This window comes from Triturus cristatus, chromosome 1_1 (genome assembly GCF_964204655.1).
Source record: "Triturus cristatus chromosome 1_1, aTriCri1.1, whole genome shotgun sequence".
NCBI lineage: Eukaryota > Metazoa > Chordata > Amphibia > Caudata > Salamandridae > Triturus > Triturus cristatus.
Window position 1 is genome coordinate 361,872,420 of NC_140579.1, and position 14,573 is coordinate 361,886,992.

General features: G+C 47.2%; 1 long non-coding RNA gene across 1 annotated transcript in view; it reads left to right on the forward strand.

The window, feature by feature from the left end:
* The window catches only part of LOC146870214 (uncharacterized), a 295,346-nt gene that overhangs the window by 77,819 nt on the left and 202,954 nt on the right, over window positions 1–14,573 (forward strand). The window contains exon 2 of the long non-coding RNA XR_014959359.1: window positions 10,418–10,479. This is a non-coding gene — a long non-coding RNA (uncharacterized LOC146870214). The remainder of the gene's footprint in view (window positions 1–10,417; window positions 10,480–14,573) is intronic.

Sequence of the window (14,573 nt, forward strand, 5' to 3'; positions counted from 1 at the left end):
AGACACAGGAGCCAGTATGACTATGGTGCGTAGCCAACTGGTGTCTCCAGAGCAGGTAATTCCCGATGTACTCCACCCAGCCGCGATGGCTGACGGCAGAACAGGCCACTATCCAGTGGCCGAGGTTCCCTTTGAATGGGGGGGGTTGCAGGTTCACTTCGAGTTGCCGTAAGCCCTGCCGTGCCAGTCGATTGTCTGCTGGGGAATGACATGGAGCACAACGCTTGGAAGGAGGTGGAATACCGGACTCACACCGAGATGCTGGGTACACCTGAGTGGGCCTGTGTTAGCACAAGGTCCGCGACTACCCGAAGAGGGAGTTCATTTCGGCTGGAGCCTGGAACAAAGGCCCAGCCAGCTGCCAGTCAAGGGAAGAACCGAGGACAGGAGGAGCCTGCCTCGGCGTCCCCACCCCGTAGGACGGATAGGCCACCGGAGGTGGTGGACCCGGAGTCTGCGGTGGGGGACGTTACCAACCTGGAGGACCTACCCATCCCGGCCGAGTGGCACGTGGAGGGAGGCCCGTCCAGGGAGGAATTCTGCCAGGGCCAGAGGGAGTGCCCTACCCTTGAGGGGCTAAGGCGTCAGGCCGAAGCCCAGGCAGCAGGGAACGTTGAAGGGAACTACAGTGTTTACTGGGAGGATGGCCTCCTCTACAGTGAACCCAAGGCACCCCTACATGGATCGTCACGAGCCTTGGTAGTTCCTCAACGTTATCGAGCCTTCCTTCTGGAGTTGGCTCACGAGATACCATTGGCAGGACACCTGGGGCAAGACAAGACCTTCGCCCGTCTTGTCCCACACTTTTATTGGCCTCAGATGAAAGTGTCGTCCGATACCTACTGCCGGACATGTGTGTCTTGCCAAGCCAGTGGGAAAACAGGGGTGAAGCTGAAAGCTCCCCTGGAACCACTTCCTGTCGTTAGCACCCCCTTTGAAAGGGTGGGCATCGACATTGTGGGTCCGTTAGATCCACCGACTACAGCTGGTCACAGGTTTATCCTGGTTCTGGTGGATCATGCCACACGGTACCCAGAGGCAATACCTCTGAGGACCATAACAGCACCTGTTGTGGCTAGGACCCTGATGGGAATCTTTACCCGAGTGGGTTTTCCCAAGGAAGTTGTGTCCGACAGGGGGACCAACTTCATGTCAGCGTACATGCGGGCGATGTGGAAGGAGTGTGGAGTGACCTACCGGTTCACAACTCCTTACCACCCCCAGACAAATGGTCTGGTGGAGAGGTTTAACAAAACCTTGAAGGGCATGATCAGAAGTCTGCCTGAAACCTGCGGAGGAAATGGGACGTCCTCCTACCCTTTTTACTTTTTTCCTACAGGGAAGTGCCACAGAAGGGAGTGGGCTTCAGCCCCTTCGAGCTTCTGTATGGGCACCCTGTACGTGGATCTCTCAACCTGGTGAGAGACGGATGGGAAAGAACTCCCAGAAAGCTTCCCCAGGATGTGGTGAGCTACATGCTGGCCTTCCGGAGCCAAATGGCTAAGTTGTGGAAGCAAGCTTCTGACAACTTGGAAGCCAGCCAAGCAGTGATGAAGGCGTGGTATGACCACAATGCTCACCCGGTGGAGTTGGAGCCTGGCCAGAAGGTGTGGGTGATCGAACCGGGAGAGCTTAGTGCCCTCCAGGATCGCTGGTCAGGACCCTTTGAGGTGTTGGAGAAGAAGGGTAAGGCTACCTACTTGGTGGACCTGAAGACCCCTCGTCAGCCCCTGCGGGTGCTGCATGCCAACCGCCTCAAACCCCACCACGAGAGGCCCGAAGTCATCTTGATGATGGTGACTGACGGAGGAGAGGACGTGGAAAGCGAGCCTCTCCCTGATCTGTTTGCGTCTCAAGAGAAGGATGGGTCGGTGGAGGGAGTGATTCTCTCCCCATCTCTAACTCCTGAACAGCAGGAGGACTGTTGCCAGGTCCTGGGGCAGTACTCCTCGTTGTTCTCCCTTGTCCCGGGTAGGACTCACCTGTGCGTCCATGACGTGGACACAGGAGACAGCCCACCTGTGAAGTCCAAGATCTACCGGATGTCAGACAAGGTGAAGGCCAGCATTCATAGTGAAGTCACTAAGATGCTGGAGCTAGGAGTGATCGAACCTTCTAGCAGCCCCTGGTCCAGTCCGGTGGTGTTAGTACCAAAAGCTGCACCACCGGGGGCCCAACCAGAACTGAGGTTCTGTGTGGACTATCGGGGACTGAATTCAGTGACCAAAACTGATGCTCATCCGATCCCTAGGGCGGATGAATTGATTGACCGGCTGGGAGCTGCCCAATATCTAAGTACCTTTGACCTTACTTCAGGGTACTGGCAGATCTCTTTGACTGATGGAGCAAGGGAAAGGTCAGCCTTCTCCACGCCCAATGGCCACTACCAGTTCTGTGTGATGCCCTTTGGGCTCAAGAACGCACCTGCCACGTTTCAGCGCCTGGTAAACCAGATCCTCACCGGAATGGAGAGTTTCTCTGCTGCTTATCTGGATGACATAGCTGTCTTCAGTAACAGCTGGGAGGATCACTTGCGTCACCTGCAAGCTGTTCTCCAGGCCCTGAGACAAGCTGGATTGACGATCAAGGCCAGCAAGTGCCAGATCGGGCAGGGGTCGGTAGTGTACCTTGGACACTTGGTGGGTAGGGGAGCGGTGCAACCCCTCCAGGCGAAGATCGAAGCCATCATGGCCTGGGAACCCCCCAAGACTCAGACTGAGGTCCGAGCATTTTTGGGCCTCACGGGATACTACCGTCGCTTCGTGAAGGGATACGGTACCATCGTAGCCCCCCTCACGGAGCTCACGTCCAAGAAACAACCTCGACGGGTAGTCTGGACGGAGGCTTGTCAGCAAGCCTTTGAGAGATTGAAGAAAGCCATGTGCGAGGCCCCGGTCTTAAGGGCCCCAGACTTTTCCAAGGAGTTCATTGTCCAGACAGATGCATCAGAACATGGCATTGGGGCAGTGTTATCGCAACTCAACGAAGAGGGTCTGGATCAACCCGTGGTCTTCCTATCCCGGAGACTACTTCCCAGGGAACAGAAGTGGAGTGCAATAGAGCGTGAAGCCTTTGCAGTGGTATGGGCTCTGAAGAAGTTGCGGCCATACTTGTTTGGCTCGCACTTCCTGGTTCAGACCGACCACAGACCCCTTCGTGGGCTGATGCAAATGAAGGGGGAGAATCCCAAGTTGTTGAGGTGGTCTATTTCCCTACAGGGAATGGACTTTCAGGTGGAACATCGGCCTGGAGTGGACCACGCCAATGCAGACGGTCTCTCAAGGTATTTCCGCCTTAGTGATGAGAACTCCCAAGGGGTTGGGTAGCTCTCCCCACTTTCAGCTGGGGGGGACGCGTGTTAGACCTGTCAGCCCTTTGGGTGGTCCCTCCTCATCATTATTTATTTTGTCCCACTTTTGCCTCAAACCCTGTTTGAATTTTTCCTTTTTGGGAACCACCAGACTTTTTCGTGTTGCTGCAGATTCAGGGAGCCATTTTAGCTACCCCTGAAACTTCTGTCTGAGGGCCTGGAGCACAAAATGGTGGCCACCTGTGACATCACCAGCATCCACTGGAACCTACCAGCACCTTCCAGAACATTCCAGAACCCTGTGACAGTTGGAGGCGGTTTAGAATGTTGGGAAGCTAAGACAGAGAGTTGGCAGTTGGAGCTGGCAGTTGGCACCTGACTGGTGAGGAGTGAGCAGCACAAACCTGAAGGAGGAAGGAGTGAAGCAGCAGGGGTGGAAACTTGTGCCTGGAGTGGGGTCCATAAACCCACCCTTGATACTAGTCCCTACTGACGGAGCCCAGCCTAGAGCCCTGTGTGGGAAGAAGTCAGAAAAACCATCCTGAGGACCTGGACAGCAGGAACAGGCCTTAGAAACAAGAGAACAGCAAGATCCTGACCTGGAAGCTGGTTTCCCTGAAGTCCGACGTCGAGTAGCCTAAGACCTGGAGCCCGAGGTGGAGAAGCGGCGCTGACTGGAAAAGCAGACGTCGTACCCGGAGCCGCCAGAGGTCGAGAGAGGGCGCCGTCAGAGGTCGTGAGGAATACCAGAGGTCGAGGAGGAAGTCACCCGAGGTCGAGTGAGCGGCGTCATCGGAGGAGTGAAGTCCGCCCTCCGGAGTCGTCGGAGACCGAGGTAAAGTGTAACGGAGGTCGGGAGTGAGGATCGCACTCCGGAGTCGCCGGAACCTGTGAGAATCGTGCCGGAGGTCGGGAGTGGAGGTCGCACTCCGGAGTCGCCGGAAACCTAAGGAGAGGAGCACCGGAGGTCGGGAGTGAGGATCGCACTCCGGAGCCGCCGGAAGTCGACATCGAGGCAAGGCCGGCCGACGTCATCGAATCCGAGGTCGCCATCGGACCGGAGCCGCCCGAAGTCGACATCGAGTAAAGACTGCCCGACGCCATCGAATCGGAGGTCGAGATCGAACCGAGGCCGCCGACATCGAGACCGGAGCCGCCTGCCGGCGTCGTCAAAGAACTGACATTGTGCCGAGGCCGCCGACATCGAACCGGAACCGCCTCACGGCATCGACACGACTCCAGCGGCGTCGGAGCATCAGAAAAAGGGCAGTAAGTGGAGTAGAGGGCGCCTTAGGCCCTGTGGAGACCTGAGAGACTGCTCTAAGGTGCCAGGGGTGAACTGGGACTAATCTAGAGAGGTTGTGTGGAGAGAGAGAGCCAGGTCTCTGGTATTTCCCCCCTTTATCTACCTCAGTTTAGGCCTCAGCCTTGACCAAGCCAGGGAGTAGACACCCTCAAGCCTTCCACATCCCCACAAGCTGTGCCTGGGCCAAATCAGCCCTTAGGAATTCAAAAGTGATCTGATTCCATGAGTGTCACTGTCAGCTTTTAAGTATTTATTAGGGGCATTGTATTTATTGTATTTAACCTATTTATTGTTCCACTGTATTTATTGGTCCACAGTATTTATTGATGCACAATATTTATTGGTTACAGTATTTATTGCCTCGGAATATTTAATTGCCTGTCTGTATTGCACTTTTATTTATGCCTTCAGTATTTATGATCACCCCTATTTATTGAATCATTAAGCCAGTATTTATTTGTCCTGCACTTTCTAAAACGTTTGTATATTGTGATTGTTATTTATTTTCTCCAATCAGCAACTAAGAGAAAAAGCAGATAAAGAAAGATATTTTCATAATTTTTACGGTGTAGAGTCGTTTTTGGAACGGATGCACGCATGGTTATTGTTTGGGTATGTTGTATGCTTAGCACGGAGCCTGATTCCCGACCACTCGAGCCAAGCTACCGCAGTGTGTCCGGAAGACCACCACCACCCCTTCTAGTGTGGGAGTGGTTTTCCAACAGTCTGTGACACACACTTGGCTAATGCTGAACTGTCAATTTATGGAGACACACTATCATTAAAGGCTTGCGAGAAGCCACAGATGTCTTCGATACTCCACACTCAAAGCATACTCCTGAAAGGAAGCGAGCTTTGCATTCAGCGTACAAATGAAACCTCACAACATCGCCATTACTCCAACCACCTTGTCGCCTTGGAAACAATACAGCGGCAGTGACATCAGCAACAATTATGTGGAATTTTCACTTTAGTTTATCGCCTAGGTAGCCAGAATGGCTTTATAAATCTTTCCCCGGTGCAGCCTTTCCACATCGTTGTGTACCTTTGTATATGCAGAAACAGAGATAAGCAGCTCTCTACGAAGGTGTAGACGAGGCTGGAGTGAATATGTCTCTTTTTTTTTAAAATACTTCTTTTGGCCTCGTGTTGGCATCTAATATGTATTCTGAAAATCCATTTTTGGAGCAGCTGCAGCACAATGTGTCAACACCCACTGTTTTAAAACCAGCAAAAGAGAGAGAGGTGCTGCACTGGTTCATCTGACCTTAGCCTGCTAATATTATTCATTACGTCCTTTAGAATACCCGGGACCAGCGGAAATAGAAACTGATAAGGTTTGTCTGTCTGTCGGACCTGAAATTAGTTTAAAGAGAGACAACAGAGAACAAGTTAAAAAAAAAACAAGTGTGATACAAAAAAAGATGGCCTGCGCTTCTTTGGAACACATAATGTAAATGCATAAAGGAGCGCCAGCCATCTTATATGCTGAGCTTCTGATTTGTGCAGAGAGTGTAGTAATTCCTTCGCGCTATTCTAAATTAATAAAAAAATGAACAGTTGTTCATGAAATGCTGCAGCCAGGGGAACGTTAAGTAAAGGGTGAGGACAAACAAAACAAGCATGGGACAAATGCTGTGCAGGCACAAGCTTTAAAAAAAAGTCCTACAAAGTGGATGAAAACAGTAATTGGGCCATGGTAGATTGATAAGAGAAACACACAGAGGAACAACAGGAAATAGTGTGTTACATCCAATAGAAACATAGGAAAAGTAAGTGGCAAGTACAAGAACCAATTAAAAGCAAGGATGGGATGTAAGCCCCTTTTAAGATTTATACTAAATACAATAGATTTCAGAAGCATAGCGCGGGCCCTATGTAGGCAAAACCTAAAAACCCAGACTTGATTCATCACACACACAGTGTCAGATGTCTTGGTGATGTGACCAACAATGGACGAGGGAGCTTTGAGTTAGTTTGGCGTGTTAGTGTCTTGTCGTGCATGTGTTAATTTATTTAACATTGGAGAACATTAACCGCGGATCGCTTAGGTCAGGGCTTTAAGGGGGCCGAGTCCCTCCAGGTGTTAGACCCTGTAGTGATTAAAACCAGACATTGAAACGGGTCCCTATCGGGCCCTACATGCGTGACCCTAACTTTACTGGCAAAAACACTGATGGATTTCTTAACAATGAATCTAAAAAATGTTGAGTTAATTCATATCAGCGATTTAGTTCCTGGTTATATTTCACATTACTTAGGAGCGTTAGCTATTTACAGGACGTTGTGTTTCTGTATTTTTTTCGTGTGACATATTTAGACTCATCCCAAACCTCATTTACTACTGTGATCTCCTTAATCCATTTCTAGAGACACTTCCCTCCTCCCTCTCTCCTTTACTCATCCCAAACCTCCTACTACTACTACGATCTTTCAATAAACACTTTCTAGACTCTTCCCTCTTCTATCCCTCCATTATCTTTTTCAATCCAACTAACAGACTCACAAGTCCACTGCTCAAATTAATTCATATTTCCCTATAGTAATTCACTACTAATCCTTTTGAGTTCTGGTGCAGCGTGCTACTCGCCGAAAAGCGATTTGACGCCTTGTCAGGGGTATAAAGTGCTGGATCAATACAATTGTGATTACCCCAGTGCATACTTTGAACTTAGGTGCCTCCAGGTGTTTATAGCGAGCCTCAATTAAGTGCTCTGGAGTTGAGGTCGCAGGTAGTGCGAGTTTCTCACAGTGGCTGTCAGTGAGTCAAAAAGGTGTTCAGAATACATGGGCAACCAAACCATGGCTTCTGGATGCGTATTCGAGTTGCAGTTGTGATTCTGTGCAAATGTGTGTGAAGGAGGTAAACAGTTGTCAAAATATTGACAAGGCAAAGTAAAAGAAAATGCTGTGCTTTCAGATGAGTGGGTGTGTTGTGTGTTTGGGGGAGTAAAGTAAAGGAGATGCGAAGATTTGCATTCAGGATGGTGAAAAGAGGGTGCTAAAAAAGAAAGCGATGAGATGTAAGATATTCAGATGGAGAAGATATGGAGAGAAACATGTCTAACAGAGTAAACATAAGATAAGTGATTGAGACACTGTTAAGACCACTACCCTTGCACAGGCCTCAGTAATATTTAATTAATGTTCTTAAAATTGAAACAATTTCTGCATGTTTTCAATATTTCCATGTAGAATTGTAGATGATTAACAGTGAATTATGGGAAAGTTGATCACTGAGGGATTCTGAGTGGCGTCAAATACACAGTGAGAGCATAGCTCGTGTTGTCTATGATGCCACAGACCCCAAGGTGAAAAACATCCCAGTAGTTCTTAAAAGTTGGTCTGGTTATTCCTCTCCTAAAAAACCAGACAACCTTTAACAACTGAACGTCTTAGGCAACCTACAGGTCATGGTTAAAATCATTGAAAAAGCACCAGGAGAAAACATCTTCAGCAGTTTCTGGATCTTAATGAATGTCTGCTACTGAGTTTTAACTTAATCTCAAACATAGGACAGTGATAGCATGTATGCCCAAGGGTGTAGCTTCATGGAGGTTGTGTGGGCAGTGGTGCTGGAACAATTGTTAGAGTGGGGGTGCTGTCATTAATGGTATATCATGGAAATTACAGGGATTGTAAAAGATCCAAGCATTTTACAAAGAAACAAGTGCAGCAAATATGCCCCGCCTATTCAGCAGAAGAGTGATAAAGGTGTGGTTTGTAGCAGGTGGCGTTTTTCAGAGCAGTGATGAAGTTGTGCACTGTTGTTTACAGACAGTACATTTCCTGTTGAAATGGCAACACAATTTGCATAGACATTCAGTTTTAGTGGTTAAAATATACAATGTAAAAACAAATGTGTGGAAACAGGGTTTCAGTGAATATTTAGTAGTTTAGTGTCTTGATTTCTTTTTGATCCACTTAAAGTCTTTGATTTCATCACACTTCAGAATTGCAAAAAAGTGCTTCATTGTTCTGTCCTAATTCGTGGTAAAATTTAAAATATGAGTCTAGTTAATTTTCCAATGTTTGAATGTAATTGTGTGTTAGAAAAAAATGGACATTCTACAGACTTTCCTTACAACTCCTGTACCCCAGCAGCATTGTCACATCTTCACTTTCACAAAGTCCTCTCTCTTTGCAGTCAGAGACACTCCCGCTCCCGAATAAGCAGCAATTTGTCAGAAGATATAGCCTGATATTTGACTTTTGTCTTTAAAATTGAAGCAAATGTGACAGGATAAATACAAAATGTAAAGGCATGTTTATTGCTCATTCATCTTCTGAACTCCAGATTGATTATTTCTGAGGGTACTACAGCACCCCCAGCACCCTTTTTCCAGCACTTGTGTGTGTGACTCCCCCCAAGTAAATGCATTCTTGACTTGGTAGTTGAGTCTGGGGGCCCTGAGTTGAGTCGTCTATGACTGTGTTGGTTGTTCTGATTTCACTAAGAGGTTTTAACATATTCATTTTTTGGATCAGGTACTTAAATAAATAAATAGCGACCAGTTTACCAAAAAAGTAGTACGTCTGCACTACTCTTTGAATGGGTGCAAATTTACTACTTAAACATTGGCAATACTAGGCTTGAAAAGCTTCATTAGTCTCAGGTTTCCAGGCATACTACTGGCAATCAAATAAGCAAAAGTTGATGGGACGAATACATTCATGCAAATAGTGTAATCACTGGCAATCGCTTGGCTTAGCATTCCAACCCATCATTTTTCGCCCACAGTGCCACTCTAGACAGAGGTTCTTATTTAAGATTTGGTGAATGGAGCAAAGGCAGACAGGGTGGCAGAGGATTTTATGTCTGCTACCCTGACTTTACTTTCCACCTAAAATTTTGAGATGTCTGCCGGTCCAGCAGATATTTCTATATATTGGCAGATACCGCAGTCATTGTGGTTCCTCTCAATGTAGGAAAGGTTTGATGGGCAAATATGACGGCCAGCCGCCCATCAAACTATTCCAGAGTTTCTTATTTTTCAAGAACAAACTCCTAAAGCGGGAATTTGTTTTTGAATAGTAAAAAGCGAATGATCTCCACACCTTGTGAGTTTCCTTGAAATGGGCCGACAAAAGAGTATTTAAACTTTAATGTTGTATTATCCTTGTTTGTAAGTGTACTGTTATGTGTAATACTTTTTTGATCTAAAGTGACCGAAATAAAGTTTTTGAACTGAACTGGTGTGGTAGTCATTTCATCCTGGGACAGATAGCTAAAAAAAAAAGCCATCCGACTATTCACTTTAAATAGGGTGGCTGGTCGGATGGCTTATCTCTGATGGTTCCTACTCCGTTGGGCTATCAGAGGTAGTTTTACACCAATGGATTACATTTTACTGCATAGGCGTACAACTTTCAGTCCACCCGACTCAAAATCAAGCGGGCAGACCTTGAGTTTGGGGGACACAGTACTCCATCGCTCTTGTGATGGAGTACCCTGTCCACCCAATTCTAAATTAGCCCAAGAGGGCCACCTAATGCGAAATCAATACTGACCCAGCTCCTCGTGGGAACAGTCTATCCTGAACCTTAGTTATCTCACACATTACCCCGGTCGGCCACTGCTTTTTTAGTTGGGAAAATTGAGATTCACACCCATTGAATCTCACTGAGTAAGCTAGACCCTTGTAAATGCCTTACTGAGCCGAGATGAGGGCCATTTTGTACTGTCAGTTGAGCTAGATTTTCTAATGCTTTTAGCACCATGTAATAATACTCTGCTATATCTGCCACAGTGTCATGGACAGTTCCCGCTAACATTGCTTGCTTCTCTTCATTTCCTGCAGATTGGAACCAGAAAGTGAAACCAGGATCCTTCTTTTTTGCCTGGTTTTACATTTCTTGCAAGGTAAGTTGGGGCTTGCCCATCTTCCCAACTATCTTTAACATATATATTATTTGTCTCCTCCATATGCTGAAGGGTTTGCCAATTGGGATTCCAGTCCTATCCTGATGACACCCAAGTGTACATTAAGTTTGATGGAGCCTTGTTAATTATGGTCATCTGCTCCATTACCTCGTAGCAGCACAGTCCCAGATGAAGGGAAAGTTACATTCAACTCAGGTGAACCACAAGAGAATTTGTTGTATTTGTCACCAAAGTAGAGACATATTTCTACATATCTCCCACTCCAATTTACCTCTCCATACTTCTTCAGAGTAAAAAGAGTGGGGGTGGCATTACATGCCGTGCACCTTTAAGGCCAATTCTGCATAGAGCTCCAGAACAGTTCCCACTTATGTGCCCTGAGCGGTAGTTGAGATTGTCCATGGGCCCATCGGACAATGAAGGTTGATGTCATGTTGAAGGGGTGCCTTCCACAGACATGTCACTCTAGCTGATCTGGTGAACACAAGTTTGAGGACTGGTTCTACCATTTCTCTCTAGTGCTGGTGCACCATCCGAGATTAAAGATGAAGTGGCTTGCAGAGTTTGCATCACAAATACCCAGCAACCAGATTAGCTCTGAGGGAGATGTGATGGCGATTCAGAGTGTACAGGACTTGCCGGTTTCCTGTGTTTAGATCCAGGATCTGCTCCAGTGTGATGAGAAAGAGTTCTGGGTGTAGTGTTCTCAGAGAAGCTGCTGTCAGGCCAGGGGTGACATGCCAGGTGAAATCCTGCAGTGAGAGGACTGCATTTAAAGTTCTCTAGGGCACAGGGAATCCTTTTTACTCTGGCTTCAGAGCTGCTAGATTGATCATAGTTTGTTTCAAGTACTGTATAATGCCATGTGGGTTACCATGCTTCCCGAGGAAATTAAGCCTAGCATGCCAGAGAATAGAAAGGCTTCTTCAGTGCCATATTGTTGCATACATGCGACAGGCTCGACAGAGAAGTGGACATTGAAGGACCTTGAATAGCTAGTTTGACATAAGCAATCTGTGCTGTTTGAAGTATTGTATGGCCTACGCAGAACCCCAGGGTAGGTTAGTCATGAAGTCACTACAGTAGAAGAAGCTGTGGTACAAAATTTCCGAAACTCTGAAACATGCACAACAAGAAGTGTGATCATGAGCACTAAAAAGGACAGCGGTAGGCACACATATTCGGGGACAGGATCAGAGATCCTGCACCAGTTGTCATTTAGAGATGGGCCATAACCTCCTTGGTCCAACTGGATTCTAAGATTGAAGACTTTGAAAACATAGCAGGGTTGGAACGGTTTAAGTTCTGTCCCTCATCACCTTTCTCTCAAGGAACAGATGCATTAGTCTTTCTGCAGTATTTCTTTAAAATGAAGGATGCTAACCCCATATAGATTGAGGTTAATAAAGCAGCTGGAATCCCCACAAGATGCTCTGGATAAACCCAGCCTGGATCTGGTACCATCATGGGCATCTAGTATCATTAGGGCAGAATGTGGAGCTCACAAGAGCAGATGCCAGCCAGAAAAGCTGGAAGTAAGATACAATTTTTCCTGGATTAAATAGAACCGTCCAATTACGGAAACAGGAACTTCAACTACTTAAGAAAGAGATCAACATATGAGGGTGAGGTATGGGGGCTTTAAAGCCTCACTTTGGCACCCTGCCAAATTGCAGATGGTAATAAAGGGTAGTGTGTGACTCTCAGCCGGATGCTGCCTGTAGTTTCCGAGAACTGAGCAGAGGACTGACAGAGGGCGATAGGCAAGACACTGTTACCCCAACACGCTCCTGGGGCTTCTTTTCTTCCGATTCTCCATCCCTTTCCAAAGGCTTAGACTGCAAGATTTTCACTAGATCCTGGGACCATAATTTCTACAACACGTGTCATGTTACAGTGTTACATATGTGACTTTGCGATGTGCCAGAGTTAATCCCAGCACCCTACCCCCTAAACTAGATTCTGCCTAAGTTGTGCATGGGTAGGGAGGGAGTGAAACATTGAGTCATGTGGTGTTACCTCCAGGGACATCTTAAGGATTTTGGGGGCCCTGGGCCAAACATATTTTTGGGGCCCCTGTTGAGAACAGCTTTGAATGTATGATCCAATTTGAGCCCCTGTTTCCCACGCAGTTTCTGCTTCCTCAGCTGCATTAGCGATCCAGTTTGCATCATAGGCATTAGCCTATATATTCCTGATGCAAACAGACGCGTGCAGCTGACAGCAGTAGGATTTAGTGTTTCCTGCCCTGCTACTAGGTTTTTAATACTTTTTAAATTGTATATTGTGGCTGAATTACTCTGTGCTTTTTAACAATTTCTTCTACCTACACGCACTGGCACTTTACTTGATTCTGCTTGCCTGCACCTGCTTAGCTGCTCCGATTTCCATCTCGCTTTTTCTCCAGTCCTGGTCGACCGTGGCTGATACACCGATTGAGCAGAGGGCTGGGGCTACTATCGGGCTCCTCACTTCCGCCCCGTAGTTTCCGCTTCCTCAGCTGCGTTACCGGTCCAGTTTCATCAAAGGCATTAGCCTCTATATGCCCGATGCAAACGGACGCGTGCCTTCGGCACGCCGCTGGTGTGCCAAAGGCAAGGCCCTCTGCGTCCGTCAGAATCCCGGAGGCGTCTGGCTCTGGCCATGCTGCCCAGTCCCCCTCCGGTGAGTTTCTTCCACTATATTACAATAGGGAAAAACTGCTTAGCCTTAGGCGGCTACCATTATGTCAGTAAACAGACGCTGATCCGAGCTTGGAGGTAGACTTTCGATGCAATAAGTGCAACTGGTCTCTCCTCCAGCCTAGGAAACTCGCACCCAAGATCCACCCACGCAACAATAAGTGTAAAAACAATAAGAAAACAGAGTACTTAAAGGCCACCCTTTTAAATTGTCGCTCTATGCAAATGCATGAACCACACATTTATGACCTACTTTTAGACGAACAGCCTGATCTTTTATTTCTCACTGAGACCTGGCTGTCTATAGCCTCCAACCCTACTATCACCTTGGCCATCCCTACGGGATATAAAATCTTTAGGAGAGACCGACAAAGTGGGAAGGGGGGCGGTGTCACCATAATTTACAATTAAAAACTAGACTGCTCTCCCATACCAATGGAAAACATCGAGGGTGCAGAGTCCTTAGGCTTCTGCTGTACCTTATCCCCCCATCATAGCATAGCTGTTTTTCTGATTTACAGACCTCTCGGTTCAATTGGAAATGTTATTACTACGCTTAATACAGCCACCACCTCCCTGGCCTTAAAATACAACAACTGCCTTATTCTGGGAGATTTCAATATGTATATGGACAATGGAAAAGACCCTCAAACAATTTCCTTGTTGGGGACGCTGCAGGCCTGCAACATGTTTCCATCTATTTCTTCGGCCACCCATGAGAAGGGCCATACCCTAGACCAAATCTTTCACAACTTTGACATATAAGCAAGCCTACCTCTTCCCATTACCTGGTCTGACCACCTCCTATTAAAATGTGTCATTCCCAACTCTGCCACATCCCCTTGGGCTAACACAGGGCAGAGGGTCCCTAATTACAGGACGTTCCATAAAATATCCATCCCGATGTTAGCAGATGCCCTCGGTTGTTCCTCACCGGAGCTGTCTGGCTGCCCCGACTCGGACACCCTCTCAATAGATTCATGGCTCCGTACCAACATTGGCACAGTGGTACCGGTTGTTTCCCGCTCCTCAAAGAGGTCGGCTTCACCAGCTCCATGGTTTAACGGTTCCCTCAGATCTAGCAAAATAAATTTTAGAAAAATGGAACGGAAATGGCGTAAATCCTATCTACCTGAGGACAGGAAGGTGTATAAAGACACCTTAAAAGCTCATTACATTCTTGTGAAGGCAGCTAAGAAAAACGTCTTTCAAACCAAAATAGAAAATGACCAAAATAAGAGTAAGGAAATCTTTAGCATAGTTAAATCCTTTACCATCCCGAAAGCAGGCACAAAGGAAGGGCCATGTACGGAAGAATGGTCTAAGCAAATAGCTCAATTCTTCTACAAAAAGATCTCCGTGATCCAACAAGCCTTCAGTAACATCTCAGAG